The sequence below is a fragment of the Scylla paramamosain genome, chromosome 3 (genome assembly GCF_035594125.1).
Source record: "Scylla paramamosain isolate STU-SP2022 chromosome 3, ASM3559412v1, whole genome shotgun sequence".
Lineage (NCBI taxonomy): Eukaryota > Metazoa > Arthropoda > Malacostraca > Decapoda > Portunidae > Scylla > Scylla paramamosain.
The window spans coordinates 8,727,501-8,740,000 of NC_087153.1; the positions used below are offsets into that span (position 1 = coordinate 8,727,501).

General features: G+C 41.3%; 1 protein-coding gene across 6 annotated transcripts in view; it reads right to left on the reverse strand.

Annotated features, from left to right (window-relative positions):
- LOC135089876 (uncharacterized) overlaps positions 1-12,500 on the reverse strand; it is a 148,483-nt gene that overhangs the window by 68,892 nt on the left and 67,091 nt on the right. Inside the window, exon 3 of one of the 6 annotated variants that reach the window (XR_010261678.1) lies at positions 7,206-7,392. The exons of the other annotated variants lie outside the window; for them this stretch is intronic. The gene's annotated coding sequence lies outside the window, so the exon portion shown is untranslated. Of the gene's footprint in view, positions 1-7,205; positions 7,393-12,500 lie in introns of those variants that run through there. 6 annotated transcript variants of the gene reach the window in all.

Here is a 12,500-nt window from a genome sequence, read left to right on the forward strand (position 1 = left end):
GTAGTAGTAGTAGTAGTAGTAGTAGTAGTAGTAGTAGTAGTAGTAGTAGTAGTAGTTGCTGTTGTTGTTGTTGTTGTTGTTGTTGTTGTTGTTGTTGTTGTTGTTGAAAGAGAAGAGGGATGGAAAGGAGGAGGAGGAGGAGGAGGAGGACAATGTAATAACATCCAAGAGCCACTTCAGACATTATCACAGCACAAGATAATATCAACGTCGTCCACTTCACTTCACTTCACTTCTCTCTCTCTCTCTCTCTCTCTCTCTCTCTCTCTCTCTCTCTCTCTCTCTCTCTCTCTCTCTCTCTCTCTCTCTCTCTCTCTCTGTAAAGTATTTATAGCATGCCGTCCTTCATTTTAGACAGTCTCTTTTACTTAACTTTCCTCCTCCTCCTCCTCCTCCTCCTCCTCCTCCTCCTCTTCCCTCCTTCTCCAACCCGGCCTCCCAGCACACCGTCCATTTCGCAAACTTTTAAGAAACACTCAGCCTCTCCATCCAGGAACTCCGATAAAAAAAATTAAAAAAAAGAAAAAATGAGTAAAACTAGAAAAAAAATACAAACAACAAAAATTAAACTCATCATCAAAACAGAAAAAAAAAGAAAAAAGGAAACTTGACAAGAGGAGGAGGAGGAGCAGGAGGAGGAGAGAAAAAATAAATATACGCAACGCAACAAAACAAAAGAAATACAAATAAAAGAAAAGAAAAAAATATATATATAACAAACAAAAGCGTGACACAAAAATGGATGGACGAACGAAAATTAAAAAAAAAAAAAAAGGAAAAAGGTGAAAAAAAACAAACGAGAAAAAAAACACATTCCTGCATCTGAATGAATAAATAAATAAAATAAATATGTCTGTACGTACTGTACGTCAAAGATAGAAATATGAATAAATCCTGCAGTAAAAATGGCTGACCTACAAACAGAAAACGGATGGATGAACGAACAGACAAACAAACAAGCGTACTGATTAAATAAAAAGACAAGTAAGTAGACAGATAGATAAATAAATAGATTAACACTGCAAGCCCCTGCCACACCACACACATCGCGAGCCGCAGCCTTTCCTTCCCACATCTATTTGACACGTGACCAGCGGAAAAAAGAAGCGATTTTTTTATAAGTGTTGTCATAATGGATGAGAGAGGGAGAGAGAGAGAGAGAGAGAGAGAGAGAGAGAGAGAGAGAGAGAGAGAGAGAGAGAGAGAGAGAGAGAGAGAGAGAGTTTAAAGGAAAGAATATAACGAAGGAAGGAAGGAAGGAAGGAGAGGGAAACAAGGAAAAATTTAAGGAATGAAAAAAGGAAGAAAGGAAGGAAAGAAAGAAGGATAGAAGGAAGGAAGGGGGAAAAAGAAAGAAAGAAATGATAGATGGAGGTAAGCAGGCGGGGTACATACAGCAAAAGTAATCACATGAGCTCGCGAACAAGGATAAAAAAAAAATTAAAAATAAAAAAAAAAGTAGAGAAATTTTAAACTTGTCAAACGCGTGGATGGAAAAAAATGGGGGGAAGAAATGGAGGAGAAGAAGGAACCCGTCCATACACCGTAAAGGAGGGCATCATCTAAACTTGTGAGGAAGTTTGCCAAAATAATAACAGAGATAATAACAGTGTTGACTTTTCAAGTGGAGAGAGGGAAGGAAAAAAAAATTGCAGGTAAGAGTAATGAAGTTTCCCGAAATGGCCCATGTACGCTGCGAGAGAAGAGGTAAAGAAATAATAATAGGAGGCTTATGAAGTCTGTTTCACACATATTCATATTCATAGACATATCCGTACAATGTAACAGATTTCCATAGAGGAACTTAAAAAAAAAAAATGGAGACGTTACGTAGTTTGGCAAAAAAATATATTGTAGTGCTTCTATAGAGGAAAAAACAGACGAATGGATCTTATCCCTTTCACAGCGATATGCAACAACTCAGAGCACTGAAAGGAATGTATGGAATCTTCACAAACATCTAAAAGAAAGAAGAGGATAAAAAAGAATAGATATTGCAATTTTTAACCAGTACAATGCTTGGAGGTGACTGTAAAACATGGAAAGATGTCTCTGAGTGGTTAGTAATTCAGGAAAGATGTGTGAAGTACCAGTGAAACAGTAAAATTAAATATGTATATGATGTGAGTAATAGCTTTCAAAAGTGGAAGAACGAAAAATACAGATGTATGTAAAAACGTAGACTAAAAACAAAAAAGCAAATAAAGAATTATCTATTTCGAGAGTATATATGTAAAAAAAATGCTTAGAAATTGAAGTAAATGTTGTGCAAATCAAGAGATGGTAAAAAATAACAATAGACATATAAAAATAAAACCATAAAATGAAACAAGATCCATATAAAACGCAGACTTTCTAAAGAAAAAAATTGCCTCAACATTTTTTCCAAGTTAAAGTGTAATGATATGGAAAGAAACGAATTATATTACTACTACTACCACTACTACTACTACTACTACTACTACTACTACTACTACTAATAATAATAATAATAATAATAATAATAATAATAATAATAATAATAATAATAATAAACTTATGTATGCAGCACGAAAAAAATAAAAAAAAACAATGAAAAATAGAAAGTAACCAAATGAAGCGAAATAAAAGCATGCAGTATCTCAGTAACAATAGAAGGAAGAAGAACAAGAACAAGAACAAGAACAAGAACAAGAACAAGAAAAACAACAACACACGTACGTAAAAATAAAACAATTCTGTATCTCGTAAAAAAGAAAAAAAAAGATGAAAAGCAAACACAAAAAAGAATCTGGTGGAAGTCGGTAAACAAAGAGAAAAAAAAATAAAAAAAAAAAACATTGCGTGCGTAAAACCTGCCATGCAAAAAATAGACAAAATCTGTGGAAGTGTAAAAATTATCCCTACTTTTCTCGTCAGGAAATTTCTCTTCTCCTTAATCTCGCTAATGATGGAGGGAGCAAATTGGCCAGTTTCCCTTGTCAAGTGTTGCATCACCCTGAGCTAGATGTTCCATTAATACCTTTCTCTCTCCCTCTCTCTCTCTCTCTCTCTCTCTCTCTCTCTCTCTCTCTCTCTCTCTCTCTCTCTCTCTCTCTGTGTGTGTGTGTGTGTGTGTGTGTGTGGGGGGGGGAGGCAGGGAGGGAAGAAAAAAGAAAGAAAAAAAGAAAGAAAGAAAGAAAGAAAGAAAGGAAGGAGGGAAGGAGAAAGGGACAAAATGAAGAAGGGAAGAGCAAAGAAAAGAATATCATTATTCTCTCTCTCTCTCTCTCTCTCTCTCTCTCTCTCTCTCTCTCTCTCTCTCTCTCTCTCTCTCTCTCTCTCTCTCTCTCTCTCTCTCTCTCTCTCTGCTGCAGGGGAAGGAACAGCTCGTACACTTCCTGGAAGAATTCATATGTTAATGCCTTAAGAGAACACCTCCTGTCTCCCTGCCCACACCTCGCCGCTTCTTTGGCGAGGGGGCGCGGCAAGTCAGGACCATCACCACCATCGCCGCCACCACCAGCGCCGCCGCCACCCACCCAATGACCCGCCCACAGAAAGGCCGAGGTATAACACAGGCAATTTTTCATCCCTGCAGTCAAAAAAAGGAATAGCCTCGCTCTCTTTGGTTCTCCGTTTACTAAATGCTGTGTTTGCTTTCCTTAAACTGTACTTCTGTGCTTCTGTGCGTATGAGCTTATTCTCTCTTATTTTACTGTTTGTTTACTCCGAGACTCAATCTCTTATTTTTATTAACTGTGTGTGTCTCGTAACATTTCCTAGTTTCCTTACTAGTGTGCTACTTTTGTCTGTTTCCTCATGCCTCTGTGAACTTATTATATTTTACATCACTGTTAATTTACTCTATTAAATTTTCCATCGTTTATCTTTATTAACATTGGTGTCTCTAGTAACATTTCCTGGTAACTTACTGCTGTGCTATTTCTGTCTGTTCCCTAATGGCTCTTGGAACTTAATCTATTTTTGTATCACTGTCAATTTACTTTATCAAATTCTGTCACTTATCTTTATCAACTAAGTGAGCATCGTAACCACTAACGCGCCGCAAACTCGGTGTGGTGGGTGACTCAGGGGTGAGACGAGAGGGAGTCCCGCAGACCAGTGAGTGTGTGTCTCGTCGCCTTCTGTACTCCTGCCAAGGTGAGTGATCATTTGTGTGGCGTTTGCCTTAATTAAACGCTGTATTACTTGGGGGAGTTGCTATTGACGGCGACAAAGACTAGGAGTGCCTGTTTTGTGGGTGCTACCGCCTCATGCAGAGTGAAGGGGGCAGGGTGTGTCTAATTGCTGTTGCTACATTGCCGGCGTGGACAATATCCATCACGCTTTGTTAAGTGAAATATCCCTCAACTTTAGATCCAGCGCTTTCTCGTTTCTTCTTGACTAAAACTTGACTTATTTTCATAACGGTGAGCAAAGATCAAGCGCTTGTTCTTCCTTCAGCCACCACTCAGTAATGTCAGCAAAATATAAATCTGGTTCTGGCCTTTCCAAACGGAGATCAGAGACCCCATTACGTTTTCTTCACTCACCAGGTGCCATCTCCTCCACACAGGCCACCTCTCAGTAATGTCAGCACAAGATCAAACTGGTTCACAAAAGGCTTATATATACTCGTAGCTATGACAAACATTCCGTGAGAGATGTTAATTAAGTTTCAGTCTATACCTTCCTCCAAGCAGCTGTGCCTCCTTTACAAGCTTCCACGTAAGGGGGTTCATAAAGAAATCAAGACAAGTCAAGTCAAGGTTCATTGTTATCTTTTGCAATTCATTAATAAATATTACAGTACTTCACAGCCTTGACCTCGGTGAAGATTTTAGTTCGTGAAGTTGAAATAGACTTTTTTTTATTATTATTTCAACTTTTGACTTTTGACTTCAAGTATTGCTGTTCATACGTCTACAAGTACATATATTCCTCGTTTCTGAAGTAGTGGTTCTGACCAACATATCCCTGTACGCTAGTTTTCTGCTTATGATTCCTTTCGCCCTCCTCTGCAACTCCCTCTCCCTGACCCCCGGCACAGCAAAGCCTCCGGGAACCACCACCCCACCACCCTCACCTCCTTCAGGGTATTCAAAAGCTCCTCGGTATTTTTCCTCCCACCCTCTTTTTAGCGTTGAAAGAATGTTTACCTGCTCCTCGCCGAGAACCCTCCCTCCAGCTGACCGCTCCCCCCTTCTGTGGCGTCACTTTACACACAACTGACTGTGCTGCCTCCTCTCTCTAAACAAGACTGTTCTCACACCACGCTCGCCTGGTTGTCTCTTCTCTTCTCTTCTCTTCTCTTCTCTTCTCTTCTCTTCTCTTCTCTTCTCTTCTCTTCTCTTCTCTTTCTCTCTTCTCTTCTCTTCTCTTCTCTTCTCTCTCTCTTCTCTCTCTCTCTCTCTCTCTCTCTCTCTCTCTCTCTCTCTCTCTCTCTCTCTCTCTCTCTCTCCTTCTGTGTGTGTGTGTGTGTGTGTGTGTGTGTGTGTGTGTGTGTGTGTGTGTGTGTGTGTGTGTGTGTGTGTGTGTGTGTGCGCGCGCCCGTGCCAAACCCGCCGGACCAAGTTCCCTCCTCTCAGACGGGTCGGGTCGGTCTCTGCAGCATAAGTTCCCCCACATAAAGCTCTTCCTTCTTAATGTTCGTGTTCCGGAACCGACGAGTTTCCGCCGCCGCTTCGCATGATGGAGTTCGGGGCCCTCACGAGTCTCTCCCTCTCCCTCTCTCTCTCTCCTCTCTCTCTCTCTCTCTCTCTCTCTCTCTCTCTCTCTCTCTCTCTCTCTCCAAACTTGGGGACACAATCACCCGAGAAATATCGCACGAGGGAAAAAGGAGGAGCGGCTGTAATGCTCACGTAAGCTGTGCATCGATTACACGCCCGAGGACACTTCTGGAACAAGGTCTTGAAAGTTTAAGAGATCCACTCCTCCTCTCTTCACTTGTCATTTTTAAGGCTTCCTGCTCCGCTCCCCGTGTTCCAGTTGGTCATGCCACCCAGGGACCCTCGACCACAAAGGACAGACACTTCTACTAATTCTTGGATAGCCTTGTTGATAATAATTCTCTTTTGGGACTAACATCTCTATTGGGTCTTTTATGATTTTTCTTTTTTTTTTTCTCTCTCTCTCTTGCTGTCTTTTGTTCCCCTTGGCCAGATTCTCTCTTACATTGAAAGAAAAGAAAAAGAAAGATAAGTAAGATATGTCTATAAACAGCACAGTAGCTAGTCAGGTAACAAGTTGGGGCTCCTAAGAATAGTTATCAACTTGACAAATTCAGATTTAAAAGGGAAGTAAAAAAAAAAAACTTGGTTCACAAATAGGGTTGTGAAAAAGTGGAATGAATTCACCAAGGGTAAAGACGTCATACAATTTCAAGAGGAGGATGGGTGAATGTATTGATGATAATGGTAGATGCTGAGTTTTAAGTGTTCAGGAGCAACCTTGTGTGGGTCAAGTGGCTTTTTTGGTGTCTCCTTATTTTCTTACGTTATTATGTATTTAAATTATTATTCAAAGATATTTCTTTAATTTTGGATAGTTTCTTTTGGCTCTACTTTTTAGAGACCGGCACCTTCAGTGGGTATTCTTTTCTCTCTCTCTCTCTCTCTCTCTCTCTCTCTCTCTCTCTCTCTCTCTCTCTCTCTCTCTCTCTCTCTCTCTCTCTCTCTCTCCCTCTCCCTCTCCCTCTCTCTCTCTCTCTCTCCCTTTTTGTACCCCAAGGCCGGGATTATTCTTACATTAAAAATCAATATATAAAATAAAAATTGACGGAGCGCAGACCAACGGGCCAAGCAAACCTTCATCCTCGTTTTCTACGTTCCGAAATCATGAAGGGAAACACAAACCTTACTCGTAGTCTGTGAAAGGAATGTGACTCTGGGGAATTCTTATATCTACGTATTTAGGAAAGGGAAATAAACATTACTCCCGCGGAATTTTCGTATATTTTCGGGAAGAATAAATATTACTCTTTGAGAATTTTTTGTTTATCTAGGGAAGAAAATCATCACTTCCCGATAATTCTTAGTTATTTAGGGACAGAAAATAAATATTACTCCCTAAGAATTTATGTCTATTTAAGAAAGAAAATAATAAATATTACTCGCCAAGAATGTCTATTTAGGGAAGAAAAACAAATATTACTATGAGACTTTTTATCTGTCTATTTAGGGAAGGAAAACAACACAGGCCACTAGATTCACCAAGACGGGTGGCGACACAGAAGGGCGTGACCAGCCAGCACCGGGGACGCAGTGGGATGTAGGATGAGAGGCGACGCAAGCACCCACGTCTTTCTCTTCGCCTGCATGCCTGACCTTACGGAGAGCACACCGCTTTTCTCCTCGCCCCTGCCAAGCCCGCCCTGCTGCTGCCTTGTATATTCCCTCTCGGGCCTTGTTCGTGCCGTCAGGAGGAAAGGCGCTTAAAAAAAAAAAAAAAAAAAAAAAAGGAGGAGGGGGATTGCCAGATGGAAAATAAACCGCAGACGCCAAAAATAAGACATGATAAAAGAAAAGATAAAAAAAAAAGCATAAAAAGGGGTTGTCATTACTTACACCTCAAATTTTCTTTTCTTTTCCTTAGTGTTTGTGAAAAGCATATAATGTGATACTCTACATAATATAGGTGTGACATGGCTTTTTTTTTTTTTTTGTGTGTGTGTGTGTGTGTGTTGCGGATATGGTGTTGTGGCACTGGTGATGTGCAGAGAAGTGGGAGCGCACGGGGAGCGAACAATGATAATGATGATGACGGTGATGGCGGCACGGCGCAGAAGAAATGGCAGATCGTATGGAAGAGAAAGGGGAAGCAGTAGACATAAGTATAGATAAGCTGCTGTAGTGGTGGTGGTGGTGGTGGTGGTGGTGGTGGTGGTGGTGGTGGTGGTGGTGGTGGTGATGGTGGTGGTGGTGGTGACCAGAGTGCAGAACAAGAAGGAGAGGCAGTAGACATATAAGAACATAAAAAATAAGGAAAGCTACAAGAAGCGACCAGGCTTACACGTGGCAGTCCCTGTATGAAATATACGAGTACCTACCTATTTCCACCTATCATCCCCATCCATAAACCCATCTAATCTTCTCTTAAAGCTCTCTGATGTCTTAGCACTAACAACTTGATTACTGAGTCCGTTCCACTCAACTACCACTCTATTTGAGAACCAATTTCTTCCTATCTCTTTCTTAAACCTAAATTTTTCAAGCTTGAAACCCGTTATTTCTTGTTCTATTCTGGTTGTTGATCCTAAGAATTTTGCCTACATCCCCCTTGTTATAACCACTTATACCACTTAAAGACTTCTATCATGTTTCCCTCTTAACCTACGTCTCTCTAAAGAATGTAAATTAGCTTCAATCTCGCCTCGTAAGAAATACTCCTCATTCCCTGTATCCTTTTAGTCATTCTCCTCTGTACTGATTCTAACTGACCTATATATTTCCTGTAATGTGGGGACCAGAACTGCTTTCCTAGACGGAGTTCAGAGCTAACTATAACTCCTAAATCTTTCTCGTACTCTAAACCTACCAAAGTTTCGTTGTTTAATGTGTACCTACTGTGTGGGTTTCCTCTACCTACGCTAAGTACTTTGCATTTGTTGATATCAAACTGCATTTGCCATCTGTCCGTCCATTAATTCATCCTATCTAAATCTGCCTGCAAGGCGATGGCATCCGATTCTGACTTAATTAATCTGCCTATCTTTGTGTCATCCGCAAATTTACTAACATCACTACAAATTCCACTATCCAAGTCACTGATGTATATATTAAAAACAACAATGGCTCTAATACTGATCCCTGTGGCACCCCACTAATTACATGATCCCACTCGGATTTAGAGCCGTTTATTACAACTCTTCATCGCCTGTCGCTCAGCCATGACCTTATGCAGCCTAAAACCTTTCCATCTATCCCGTGTGCCTTAACGTTTCTCAGGATCCTCTGATGGAATACCTTGTCAAAAGCTTTACTATAGTCCAGATATAAGATTTCATAACTATCACCATTATCTGCTGCCTCGTACACTTTACTGTAAAAACTTAACAAGTTCGTCAGGCAAGACTTCCCCTTCGTGAAGCCATGCTGTGACTGATTTATCAAGTTATGTTTGTCTAAATGTTCCCTAACGTTCCTCGCTATTACTGACTCTAGTGTTTTACCTACAACTGAAGTTAAGCTGACAGGTCTATAATTAGACGCTAAAGTTTTATCTCCTTTCTTAAAGATGGGTACTACATTAGCCTGCCTCCACATTGCTGGTACCTCACCTGACTCAAGTGATTTCCTAAAGTAAGAAACTAACGGCTCACTAATAACCTCTTTGCATTCCTTAAGTACTCTGGGATATAATTCATCTGGTCCTGGTGTCTTGAACTTTTTTAGCCTATCTATCTCCTGTTCCGCTATCTCCTTAGTTATGGAAATACGTCAGCTTCTCATTCTCATCTACTATAAACATCTGTTCACTATTCGGCATATCCTGCATGTTTTCCTGGGTGAAAACAATTAAAAAATGCTCATTCAGAATTTTACTAATCTCCTCCCTAAAACTAACCAGCTCCTCATCTGCTGCCTTTAATAGACCTATAGTATCTTTATTATTCTTCCTGTATACCTGATAAAATCCCTTGGGATCCGTCTTCAGCCTGGCTGGCTACCTTTAATTCATAATTGCCCCTAGTCTTCCTCGTTAACTTCTCCTGACTGTTCTAACTAATTCGTTATATTGTTGGCTTTAAACCTCTTCACCTACCCTTAATCTCTTATATATATACTTCTCTTCCGCCCTATATAATATTTTAACCTAGCAGCCATCCATTTAGGGTCATTTTTCTGTGATCTTATTCCTTTATACGGGATGTTTGCTAATTACCTGTATGCAATTTATCTACGAAATATTTATACAACTCATCTACATTTACTTCACCTAATCCCCTCATTTCGGCCCCTTCCATCCTCTCCACTCCCTCATCTACTCGCCTCGATCTCACCTCTCCCATTTCAGCATGACCTGACCCTCCAACATACTCACATCTATCTCCCCCTCTCTCTCTCTCTCTCTCTCTCTCTCTCTCTCTCTCTCTCTCTCCTCCGCCCCTTTCGGACACATCTTCCCTCCTCTTGTCCTACACCCTCACGCCTCACCTCATCTCTCTCATCCTGCTTTATCTCTCTCAACTCCGTCCCTGACCTGACCTCACCCTGCATCCGTTGCCAGTCAACTCCTTGGAGATACCTTTTTAATTCCTCAAAATCTGCTCTCGTAAAGGCAGGTATTTTACTAGTGTTTTTTGCTTCTAAAAGTTTCTTCCCATATTGCTTTGTACCTTATTTCCCAATGGTCACTGTTACCTAGCTGTCCTCCAACCTCTACCTGCGTGACTACTTCCTCCCTGTTAATAAGAATTAAATCTAGAATATTGTTCCCCCTTGTGGGTTCTACGACTAACTGTTTTTAAAAAATTATCCTGAATTATCTTAAGAAATTCCTCTGCTTCCTTGTTACCCACCATCAGGCTCCAGTCGATATTCCTAAAATTAAAATCTACCACACATACCTGACTGTACCTGCCTGCTCTATTTATTTCCTGCCACAGTGAGGTGTTAATTTCCTTTGTACTGTTTGGTGGCCTGTACACTACTCCCAGTACTACTGACTGCGATCCTTCCTTAATATCTACCCATATCGACTGCTTTGCTATCTGTTTTAGTTCTATTGTTAATACAACACTGTAATGTGTCCCCTAACGTGTAACGCGACACCGCCTCCTCTCCCGTTTTCCCTGTCTTTATAGAACAGTGTATAGCCATCTATCTTAACCTCTGGATTAAATACTTTTCCTGACATATGTAACCAAGTTTCAGTTAAATCAATGATATCAAAGTTCTCTACACACGCTATTCCTCTAAGCAAGTCTATTTAAATCAAAATATTTCTACAATTTGTGTAGTAAACACTTAAGCTATTTCTCACTTTCCCTGAGCTAGTTATCTTTCTAGATTTAACTAATTTGTCCTTCGTTTTGACCTCACAACCACTTCTTCCCTCCTGACTAATGAAAAAAAGCGCTGGAGTGCGGTTACTCCCCTCCTCGACAAGACACCACATACCACAAGGATCCCTCCCTTGTTCCTAATCCTATCCAAAGCCTGTCAAAACCTTCTGAACAGTTCCTTACTCCTGAGCTTATCAAGGTCACTCCCTCCCGCGCTGAGAAAAAACAATGGGTTTGGTCCCATCATTTTCCAAGCCCGTGTCTAGCCTATCAACTACCTTCCCTATCTCAGCCCTCGGCAAACATACCCTTGACCTGCGCTTCCTATCTCTGGCACAAAACACACTATCTAAGTGCCTAACCTGACTATCACCAAGCACAAGCACTCTACCTTGGGGCAGGATAACTGTGTCTGTCCCCTCCTTCTTGTCTCCTCCCCGACATGTCCACCTCCTCCTCCTTCACTTCCTCCAGCACACTGAAGGGATTCTTCGTCTCCACGGTGCGGACAGAGACCAGACTGACACATAAAACTTAAAGCGCGTTGCATCCACCACGAGGTCGCCCCGCGTTACTCTCCTAAATTGTAGCACCAAGGTAGGGCCACCGGTGCTCCATAGCCTCGGTGGATGCTTCCTTAAAGGGGAGGCTGAGCGGTTGCCGAAGGGTGAGCGCTGACTTGGCAGGTGAGGAGCGACACAGAAGACCATATTCTGAAACACTTCTGCTTCGCAACTCCACTATATTCAAAAAGGCTCCAATTGAAGTAAGAAGTTTTCCTTGTTCTTTTTTTTTTTTTTTACTGTCCTAGAGACATTAAAAAGATTTCTTCATTATCAACAAGATAAACACTCTTGAGAATCCGACTAATCATCTCTGTGGCCTTTGAAAACAGTCATAGTAAATAGAGCAAAGCGTTTCAAATGACTGGCCAGGGAAGGGGGGACGCGGTGGACCAGGTGTAAATGGGATTAGAAACTGCAGGTGTTAACGTAGGGAAAAAATAGACGATGAGCAAGATAAGAGATGATGTAAATTGTTGGTGTGCTGGATGGAGGGGAGATGGGGATCGGAATGGGGTAGTGACAGGCAGGAAAGGTGTGGTGTGTGTGTGTGTGTGTGTGTGTGTGTGTGTGTGTGTGTGTGTGTGTGTGTGTGTGTGTGTGTGTGAGTGTGTGTGTGTGTGTGTGTGTGTGTGTGTGTGTGTGTGTGTGTGTGTGCAGACTAGTGTGTGGATGCATGAAATGAGACAGGATACTACAATAAAGTGGTGTCAGACAAGGTTAAATGAAAGAAGTAAAGCGAGAGAAATGAAGGGGGACCAAATAAAAGTAAGGCAAGGTGAAATGAAAAAAAGGAGGAGGAGGGGGGGAGGAGGAGGAGGAGAAGGAAAGATGAGGAAATTCCGAGATGTGACACAGACGTGGTTAGAAGTCGAGTACACTTTCAAACACTCACTTCCACTGTGTTCTATATTTACCTTCACTTTACCTATTCTGATCTGACACTCCTTACAAAAAACCTGACCACTGAG